At 41.6% G+C, this 11,287-nt stretch overlaps 1 long non-coding RNA gene across 1 annotated transcript; it reads right to left on the reverse strand.

The window, feature by feature from the left end:
* Positions 1-558: 558 nt before the first annotated feature.
* Positions 559-3,745, reverse strand: LOC128413098 (uncharacterized). Its single transcript, XR_008330233.1, has 2 exons — positions 3,174-3,745; positions 559-684 (listed from the first exon to the last, which is right to left on the reverse strand). It is a non-coding gene; the product is annotated as an uncharacterized LOC128413098 (long non-coding RNA).
* Positions 3,746-11,287: the final 7,542 nt, after the last annotated feature.

Raw genomic sequence — 11,287 nt, forward strand, 5'->3', positions numbered from 1 at the left:
GCATTTTTCATTATGATCCCACAAGTAACCCTTACGATTCTTTACTTGCCCATTCAGGCATGGTAATTAATTTGCTTCACAGTATATAGAGTATTATTAGCTCTTGTGATCACTTCTATGGTGGGCAAGTAGGTTCATCCAGCAAATAGCCATGATTTTCAAAGACGGCCAAGGAAGCATCTTATTGTGGTCCCAAAGGTGCTTCTGGGTGTCCCAGAAAGAACTACAGTATGCACATGCTACAACCAAATATATGCAGGTTTTCTGCCACTGCAGTGTTTTATAGCTGTCAGTGGATTTATCCTACAGTCCCAGCATTCAGTAAAAGATGTCTGGAGGAGATTGAAGACCACTCTTCCCAGGATTACCTTGCATTTGCTAGTTTAAAAATTATTGCAGCAGCATTTTTCATTTGTATGCATGGAGAGAACCTGGATTTGCTGTAAACTTGTATTTCAAAGCTGATTTCTTTGTCCAACATCATTGGCAGTTTACATTCCTTGTCCCATATCCACCCCAGACATGGGAGATGCTGAGGAAATTGAAATAAACATGGAATAAAAACATAATTTTGTTCAGGTGGGTAATAAATCAGATGGAGAAATAGTTTTCCATGGGAAATGGAAAACATATGTTGTATTCCTTGAGCTTCATTCTTTTTAGTTTGCTGCTTATATGGTGAATCTGATGAAGGAAAAGAAGAATATATATCACAAAGAAAATAATGCAAGCACAGGTGCTCCTGTTCTAAACCTTTCAAATGGGCAGGAAAAAAGGGGTGTGGGTGTGACATTGAAAAATAGTGTATGAAACTTTTATAGCCATCTTAGCTGTAAAAATAGCCATCCTGAAATGGCAACTGCCTAGGGTCAAATGCACAGCCTCTTTTTGTTACTGGAATGTATATTGAAACAATTCTTGCCTATTCTCTGATTTCTCTTTGAACTAAATCTACCTATCCTGCCAAAATCTGAATCAATGTCACAGCAGCAGAGGCTAACTTTATTTACCCATGCCTCACCAGTCAATTTCCATTCCTTATACACACACACACCAATCTTTGAAGGGCTAAACCATATGTGACAGAGTTCAGGATCTTTTTTCCTCAGACCTCAGTGTTTGTTTGTTTAATTTAAAGCAGTCTTGGAAGGCTGTGATTGGGGAGTTAAAGACCAGTGGAAAGAGGTTGCTTAGGTTTTCCACTGTCTGCTCAGAGTTCCCCTCCCCAAGCAACTTAAGTACCGGTAATTGTCTTGCAAGGGTCACTGCTGGCAAAAAGGATCCACCCCATTGTAAGGGAAGAACTTCTGAAAGTATGACAGAAACGAGTAAAGCATAAATGTTGGCATGTCTACAGCCATTTCAAATGTGTCTGTGTAGAATACCAAGACAGAACACAGTCAAACGTCACAACACTTTTTAAAAGAAGGATAGATCATGGGTATAGTCACCTAGGGACCCAGGTGGAAGTGGTGGTGCCATGGACCCCTTTTTTGGCAGCCAGGTTCTAGCAGGGTCAGCTTCCTATGTGAGGGGAGGCAGACTCAGTTGGCCTTCAGGCAATGGTTTTTCCACCTGTCTTGCCCGAGGAACCTTTAGAAGGGAGTTGTTGCCATGGGCATTATGTGTACAGTGGTACCTCAGGTTACATACGCTTCAGGTTACATATGCTTCAGGTTACAGACTCCACTAACCCAGAAATAGTGCTTCAGGTTAAGAACTTTGCTTCAGGATGAGAACTGAAATCGTGCTCCAGCGGCGCGGCAGCAGCAGGAGGCCCCATTAGCTAAAGTGGTGCTTTAGGTTAAGAACAGTTTCAGGTTAAGTACAGACCTCCGGAACAAATTAACTGAGGTGCGACTGTATGTGTATTCTAATGAGCTGAACAGAGTGAAAGCTTATGAGTCATGGGGGTGTGGAGAGTGTGTGTATGACCTTAACAGTGCTTAGTTTATTTTTTGGTTATGTTGTTAATATTGTTTTATAGATTATAAATGCTGTATTGATTTGTCAATCATATAATATGACTTTTGCTTTAATTGTGATGTTCAGCTTTCTGGGGAGTAGATTGGTAAGGTGCTGAGAAATCTTTAAAAAATCACAAAACTACACTCTCAGGAAGCTTTAGGGAAAAACTTTCATTCTGGAAGTTAAAGCGTATAATCTTAGACATGGGCGTGAGGCAGCATGGTGTGACTGTCATGAAGGTACCTTGCATTTCAAAATTTGCCACCACACTACTGGGACAGATCAACCAGAAAGGTGTGACAAGCCTTCTGCTGATTGGAGCAGACAGGAGACACAAAGAAGTTAACCATACAAATTTACCAGCAGATAGGTTGTCAGCAATGGGTGGTTGCTACACTACTTCTCCTTTTCATCTAATACTAAGGAAGCCATTATGCGTTGGATGATGGCTAGCAAATGAAGACAACAAAGCAGACAATACAAAGGTTCTCCTGGTCAGCAGGGAGATGGACTCAGAATAGGGATCAGTTCTTTTTGAGATGGGGTAATACTCCCCCCTCCTGTCCTTCAGCACTAAAGACTCTTCCACTGGTACTAAAATAAGCAAACTTCCAGGGCGTGTGGCACCCACAAGAGGACCTCGCTTGATGACCTAAAGGCTTGAACATGATGATCTTGGAAAGGAGGTCTCACAGGGAAGCAGATCCCAGGCTGTTCAGGGCTTTACACTTCAACAGCAAAATCTTAAATTAATCAGAAAGCACATTTTAAAATGTTAATTAAGACAAGTACTTAAAAAACTGCAGATGGCAGGTGCTTCCTTAGAAAAGGCATTCCCTCTTCTCTCTCCCACAGGAGCAAATGCTTCTTTTGAGATGGTGACTGTGGTGACACATGCATGCATCATCTGAAAACAATGAAAGTCTGCCTTTTTTTAATACCTATTGCTTTAAGTCATATGCAAATTTATATCAATTTGATTAATTAATCACTTTAAATTCGTTTGATTAATTGACTAAGATTTCTTAATTGGGTGATGGCCATGCTTGCAATGGTGTGAAATCTTTGTATATATAAAAAATTGTAGGAAGATTTGCACGTGAGCAGTCTTCAAATTACTATTTTTCCAAGCCTGTGAAAATATTGTTCTTCAACATGTGGGTAATGAAAATGCTGTGGGGAAATGGCTTTTGATATTTACTCACCATGGTAAAAACACAGCACCAGTTCATGTGCTTGAGGCCAGTTGCAATGCCCTGGTCAGGGTGATGACACAGCAGGAACTTTTCCCTGACTTAGAGGAGGGCACGCCAGACACAGAGGAGGAATGTTGAACCCTTTTAAAGAGAACGGCAGTTGTGACTGTTGGAGATGGCTGAAGGAAGAAAAAAGCATAAGAAAGAAGCTTACGGAAGCAAAAGCAGGAGAAAGAAGAGCACTGCTGCGACGGGCCAAAGGCCCATTGAGTCCAGCATCCTCTTTCCCACAGTGACCACTGCCATTTCGATACAAGTGGAAAGCCCACAAGCAGGGCATGTTCCCTAGCAAGTGGTGTTTAGAAACATAGGCTGCAGAAACCAGAAGGTACATGCAGCCATCCTGACTACTTGCTGAGCTGATAGACGGGCCGTGTATTTGTCTAATTCTCTCTTAAAGCTGTCAAAGGTAGAGGCAGCAACCACATCTTGTGGTGACAAATTCCACAAATTATCCTGAAAAGTCAATGGGCGAGATAGAGAAGAAAAGGAAGGCAATGACTAAAAATGAAAGGCTGAGCAGCAGCCAGCCCAGCACAAACAACAGCCAAGGTATCCAGAGGTGGAGAGAGTATGTAGGAGAGAGACTGGGTCTAGGAACATAAGCAGATCCCTGATGGATCAAGGTCAGCATCAGAGTGGCCAATCAGATGGCCATGGGAAGCCTACAAGCAGAACATGAGCTTTTTAAAAAAGCAGCCTTCTCCCCACTTGTGATTTGCAGCAACTGGCATTCAGAGGCATACTACCACCAACAGTGGAGGTGGAGTGTAGCCATTGTGCCTTGTAGCTATTAATAGCCTTACCCGCCATGAATTTGTCTAATCCTCTTTTAAAGCTATCGCTGCTGGTGGCCATCACAAAATCATGTGGGAGCAAATTCCATTACAAAGCTACTCACAATCTTGGCTCTGGTTATATAGCATTTGTGTGTAGGGAAGATATTTGATTTTTACTGTAAACCTATCCCTGCTCTGATGTTGTTAACTCAAGAAATATTATAGACATTATTATTAGTTTGGCTTACTTTAATAATGGCCCAGAGAGGGACTTTTCATGAATGTCAAACCCTTTTTTGGTATAAGTATCCCCCCTCTCAAAGTATTTTTTTTACAATAGGCTGCTCCTAGATGGGATGAACCTCCTCCATAGTCTAAACTGCCCTATTGACCAGGACTCCTCTTCTCAGCCCAGTCCTAAGAAAAAAGTAAGCAAAGAGAGAAGCTTCGGGTTTTACTCTCCCAAAGCTCAGAAGGCAGAGTGTAGCAAAATCTTAGGAAATATCCCTATAATGCAGGGGTAGCTTTTACCAGTGTGGTGTAGTGGTTAAGAGCTGTGGACTCGTAATCTGGTGAACTGGGTTCGCTTCCCTGCTCCTCCACATGCAGCTGCTGGGTGACCTTGAGCTAGTCACACTTCTCTGAAGTCTCTCAGCCCCACTCACCTCACAGAGTGTTTGTTGTGGGGGAGGAAGGGAAAGGAGAATGTTAGCCGCTTTGAGAATCCTTCGGGTAGGGATAAAGCAGGATATCAAATCCAAACTCTTCTTTACATCCATGCAGTTCTAAGAACATGGGGAAGCTTCTAGTGATAAATTGCATAAAATTACCTTCTAAAACTTAGAAAGCCAAATGCCAAAATACAAAGATTTTTATGGAGTGGGAAGGGGAAGACAAGAATTACATGCACAGATGAAGTAAGTAAATGTAATTCCGCTAGCTACATGTTACTTGCTTGAACAGATTTTTGAGTTTGGAGCGTGTGCAGAAAGTGGCCTTTATCTATTGGGTGGAGAAAAATAAAAATCTTTAACATATTCCAAGAAAAATGTCACCTGCTGAATTTTGGCTCAGCTCTAATAAATACACAGTATGCTATTCACCACAATTATCCTCCCACCATAATATCCATTCTTGTGTGGTTTATAGAGGGCTTGTCCTGACTTAAGAAGGCTATGGCTCGTGTCCAGTTTTCTCCTAGAAAGACTCATCATACTTAGGGGGTTTAAGCCCATTCATTGGCCAATAATAATGTTCAGTTGAATATTATAGGCACAGCATACTCTTGATGCTTGGAACTCCCCTGTGACCCACCAGCTAAACTGGTTTGCAGAGTTACTCACCTCAGTGAACATTTGCTCTGAACTGCTGAGATTTCCCCATGCAGCTGAATAAATATAATTGGTAAGTGCACTTCTCTAGAGTACATTACATTCTGTTCCTCTTTTCTGACGTCTTGCTCTCTGAAGCATGGGGTGGGGCTGCACAGCGAAGGACTTTCACAAAATAAAATAAATGACAGTAATGCAAGCTACAGAGAGGCTCCAAGTGAGAGAAAGTCTGCAATGCTCTTTGAAATGAAGGGAGATTTCTGCATTTAGTTGAATGAAAGAATGTGTATGCTTTACCACCGAAAAATATGAAATTTTGAAGTATGGTAGTCTAGGAAGCTGTGTTTTTTTACCCATTTAGTTTTAAATAAAAAATGAGCATCCATTCTAGCAACTGGAGAAGCCCTATGGTTCAGTACTTCCATGATGCTGAGCGGCATTAACCTAGGACCATAAAATCACTCAGGAAGGCACTGAATAAAAATGAATGCCTAGCACAAAAGAACCAAGATTAGAAGATTCATGGGAAGGAGGCAACTGAGTTTGCACTCAGTCCTGCTGGAGTTCATAAAAGGACTAGAGTATGTATTATGTACATCAGGGTTGGTATCCTGCAGTAGCAAAACATGAGTGTGGCAACTGACTTCTACTGTGCTACTGACTTCCCTTGTGGGTTTAGCTAAGTCACTTTAAATTAATTTCCAAATTGGGCAGACAAGGTTTTCCAGTGAATCATGTTTTTGTTTCAGAGTTCCTTTGGCTCTCACTGCAACTTGTATTATCACATGTTAGAAAGGAAAGGATGGGGATTTACTGGGCTAAGGCAGCAGCAGAAGTGAAGCAGTGGGGTGGGGTGGCTGGGGAGGAGCTCAGTATGCCCTGGGGAGTAGGTGGAAAGAAGTTTTTGAGATGGAAAAACAATTATGCTGACTCTCATAACCCTCTATAGATTTGTTTAGATCTTTCTGCCATGTGTTGAAGTGTTAATGTAAGAAACTATCTCTCAGTCTGTGAAAAAGGAAGCACCTAGAGACTTGGGGTGGAGTCAGGACATGTGTTGACTGAGAAGGCCTGATACTTAAGCTGATCTAACTTTATTTGGAAAGCAGTGAAGATGGAGGTGAATACCTAGCAAAGTAGAATGCCATGGTTAAAGTCACAGGAGCCAACTCCTAGGGACCGAGCCCCCACAAAATTGATGAGCATCGTCATTCAAATGGTGTGTGTGCACCGTGTCTTGTGATCAATTATGCGGGGCAGGGCTTACCTTGCCCCACCCCCAATATTTTATTCAAGTTGGCACCTCTGGTTCAAAGTCACAGGGTAAAGCACAAGCTGCAGTATGAGCTAACATTGCTTTCTTTTCCTGTCCATCTGGGCTGATACGTAGCAATGGAAGAGAGATTAAACATCTATACACATCCATTCCTAGCGGAGAAACTATAATAACTCACCCAAAGCTATGGGTCCTACTCATAATACAAGTGATAAAAATTGATTATCCATTCCTACTTGTTTCATGGGCCATGGCTGTTTTTTCACTGGGATCGTAAGTTGGTTTATACAGAGGGAGCTAAAATTATTTAAGCAGCAGAGTTGAAGCAGAGTATATGCTGCCCATAATGATGATCTCAGGCAGTTGCAAGGAGTAACTTTTGATCTATGGAAGCAGTCCTGATCAAGGCTCATTTGATTTTAAAGAGAGAGTTGCAAGGCTCTTCCTGCGTGCTGACACAGCTGCAGCAGGGTTTTTGTTGTGGTTTTTTTTGCCATCTTTCAGTGGTAATGCTGTCAGAACAGGACTTTGGGCTGGAAGTCCAGGGCCACACTTCTTTAAGCAAAAAATATGTATCAGGACCTTTCCAAAAGATGTGGAGGGATTCTTATAGGAATATGTCTAGACTACTTACAATCTCCAAAATCAAGATCAGAACTTTAATGACGCCTAGAAGCTAGTACAGTTTATATACATAGATCAAGTGTTGTAAAGTTCTAATATCTCAATTTTAGTACAAGGTAGACTGACATATTCTGCACCAGCTGCAGCATTAGAGTAGCTGGGGCAGGGGTAGCCACTGGGGATGTGTGATTTGGAGGCAGGGAAAGGACTAAGCAGAATAACCCACTCCCTCCACTCCCCTGCTGCTTCCAAAAGCTGCTTTTCCCATTCTAAATGGGCCATGGGGAATAATGGTGTATTACTACCATGGTATGTAGGAAGTTTTAAGAAGTTGGGTTTGAATGCCTCTATCTCCTTTCTTCCTGTGTCTTGACTCTGGCATGGAAAGAATGGTGCTTACTGTGTGAGAGAAATTAGTGACTGCCGTTATTCAAGCCAGCTTAATTATCTGCACGAATTAAGAACTAAATACTGAACTATTTAGAATATAGAAATACTCCTAAATAAATATTTTTTTGCCAGTGGTGGGGACAAGCAATGAAAGGTGCCTATCCATAATTCTATGTGCATATGATATTCAAAAATACACTGCAGAGCCCTGGACAGAGTTGCCCACCCCACACACAGGTCACCCTTGTAGCTGTGTCTTCAACTTGAACTGCTAACTTGGGGCATCAGAGGCAAGTATTACCTGATTCTTGCAGATCACATCACTGTGAAAGGGACCACTACAGGGGCCAGTTGTATAATTCGTAGCCCTAGCCTTAAACAGTGCTTCTGAAATTACACTTATTTGTGTCTGGTCCTCCAATGGGTTATGCAACATCAGGCAGGATACAAAAGGGGGGGACCCCATCATACTGATAATAAAATTATAATGAACCAAAGAGCCAGATTTTCCAGGGTTTTCAGCTTGCTGAGAGTTAGAAATGAGGTAATGGGGAGGGCAGGTAGGGACCTGGAGGATGCAATAAGAGTCAGATGCAATGGGGGGGGAGTGGTTGCGGGGGAATAGATGCTCAGCAGGTATTTATGGGCACAGATGATCTACGTTTAGAATGAATTCAATTCATGAAGTCTGATATGTTGCCTAAAGCGAAATTATAATTATTTTCCTCCAATGAGTAGTAGGGGGAAAGAGGGTGGGGAATAGGTATGATAAATTGGTGGAACCATTTTTTCCAAGTACTGAGAAGACCATAATATCAAAAGCCAGTTAAGGTTTTACCCTTGGATTTCAGCCTAAGAACTTGGACCAAGCCCTTTTCAAAGCATTTCAAGTACTAAATGGTGTCCATTAATGTTTGATGGAACAATCACATTTCTGATATATATTTAAGAAGGTGAAGTGATGGGCATTACAAAGTCTAAAAGGAGCACATGATAGAAAGAGGGTTTTTTATTTTAAAAAAACCCATAATTAAGACTTTGTGTTTCTTATTCATGTGCCCATGAATAAGAAATCTGAATTGTGTACAAACAGAAATTCCAAAATGTAGCACAGAAACAAGAAGTGAAAAATGGCACCATTTTGCCATCTAGTGTAGAAGGTTGATACTACAAGTTAGTATTAAATGCTGTGTGCAATTAATTCCCACACAGTATCTTGAAAGCTTTAATTCCCTACTGCTACCTAGTATTCATTTTACTGATGAAGATTTTAATGGGAAGCAGAGAGTTTAATTGTATAGCGAAAATTACAGGAAGTGCAATTTCCCCCTCCCCACCGCTTACATCCATGTGCAAATAAGGAAGCCACGATAAATATTTGATGGCTAATGGCTGTACAACCGCCATCTTATAAACCTTATCTTACTTGCAAGTGGTTCCACATTTTAGTGGTGAGGGAGGAAGAAGTCATCTGTGCAGCTTTGTGACTCATTTGAAAACCCTCTATTTAGCTCATCAGACACTTCCTAAAAGAGGCTGTTAATAGCCGTATTTAGTCTTACTCACATGTCAGACCATCGCTGAGGAGCCATTCCCCTGTCATGCGCTAGTCACACCTGGCACTTGTATGTTCACCATGAATATCTGCAGGAAAGGAGCCTCTGTAGGTACACCTGTACTTGCAAAGGCTTTCGTGCAATCTGGTTCCCTGCTTTACATGCAAAGGCTCTGCCTCTGCAAGCATTCACGACGCATGCACAGATGCCAGGTTGGGGCTGCTGGTTATGTGCAACTCAGTTCAGCTTGCCTGACACACTGTTCTAACACATAAGTGAAACATCTGAATAGGGCTATTGTCACTCACCAACATATTTTGGTACAGAGCCGAAACTGATTGAACACCCTCCTTGAGATGAGGCTGAAACTGCATTCCAGTTCTTCATTTAAAAGTTTGAAACAACTGTACGAGGTGCTTAAATAAGGAATGGAAATCTGTATGCTCTTGCACCCCAAAGTAAGCTTGGGCTACCTCATCTCATGCAATTTGATAATCTGGAGACTCTTCTCTTCAAGAAGACCAAGTGTTTTCCCCAGTGAAAAGTGCTGTTTTTGTGCCAGACACTTGAATGCATGATGACCAAAAGCCACACTTACAAAGGTTCATGCTGAGGGGATGAGTGTTTAATTTGCTTATTTGCAGGGGTACCCAGAATAATATGGATCTGGATGGTTCAAAAATACAATACTCTGGTTAAGGGAACCCAAATTTGATGTGTATGATACATCATTATACGAGCACTAAGTCCCCTTTTGGATCCATTTTACATTTAAAGCACATGACTTCTCCCAAATAATTCTGGGATCTGTAGTTCCTGCAACACAGTACTACAGTTTCCAGCACCCTTAACAAATTGCATTTCCCAGGATTCCTTAGGAGAAGCCATGTGCTTTAAATGTATGTTCCATATGCTTTAAATATATGATGTGGACAGTGTTAGAAACTGAGATATGAAAGCTAGGAACTAAATGGCACCTTAAACCCAGGCTATGGGCACAACAACGGAATGTCTAGGTGCACTTTTTTATAACAAGAATGCAAAGCTGAAAATGAATGAACTGCAGCTAAAATATTATGTTCACTTTTCACATGCTCTAGTCCTTCCCCTTCCCATCCCCCTAATATTCTTAAGAGGGTCTCTTCTCCAGTCTTCAGAGAGTAACTGGAAGTGGGGAGGAAGAAAAAGGTCCTCCTTTCCTTCCACTCTGCAGTTTTAATCTGAAATCTTAGGTGTAGTGCTGCACCCAGAGCTCAGAAACTGCTCACACTAATGAAATTCCCTGTTGTAAAATGCACCTAGAACAATGGGAGTTTCGAACACTGGATGTGGATCTGCTCCCAGTGACTGATGAAACAATTGTATTTATGAAGAAATTGTTTCATTGTTTTTAGCGTTTGCTGAAATGGTTATATTGTTTCTGGAACTTGTGTATGTTTTATTCTGTTTTTAATTTGTATGCTGCTTTGATGGCTTTATACTATGAAGCAATCTATAAATTAGTTAAATAAATAAAACAACTTCACAATAGCCATGTGAGGGAGGCAGGCTAAGAGATGGTGGCTGACCCAAGTTAGGAAGTGAGCAAAAATAATGAGAAATCAGTTTAAAATATGAAATTACACATGCTTAGAGTAATTTCTTTTGAAGGTTACCAAAATAATTTTGTTTGTGTTTTGCTAAGAGTTGTGCAACTGCATGTGCTCAAAGTATTTTTGTGTATGCGGTTCATGAAAGTTTATCTTACTATACAGTGGAACCTCGGGTTGCGAACGTGATCGGTGCGGGAGGCACGTTCGCAACCCACAGCATTCGCAACCCGCAGCACTGCATCTGCGCACGCGCGGGACACGATTCGGTGCTTCTGCGCATGCGCAAGGCATGATTTAGTGTTTTTTCTCATGCGTGAGCGCCGAAACCTGGAAGTAACCTGTTACAGTACTTCCAAGTTTCGGCGCATCCGTAACCTGAAAACGTGTAACCCAAAGCATCTGTAACCCGAGGTACCACTGTGTAATAAAATTGTAAGACTTTGGGCATGTTGTAGTTGGTGTGGCTGCCAATAAGTGGCCACACAAACTGCTGCATGATGACAGAACAGCATGTG

This window comes from Podarcis raffonei, chromosome 4, assembly GCF_027172205.1.
Source record: "Podarcis raffonei isolate rPodRaf1 chromosome 4, rPodRaf1.pri, whole genome shotgun sequence".
Taxonomy (NCBI): domain Eukaryota; kingdom Metazoa; phylum Chordata; class Lepidosauria; order Squamata; family Lacertidae; genus Podarcis; species Podarcis raffonei.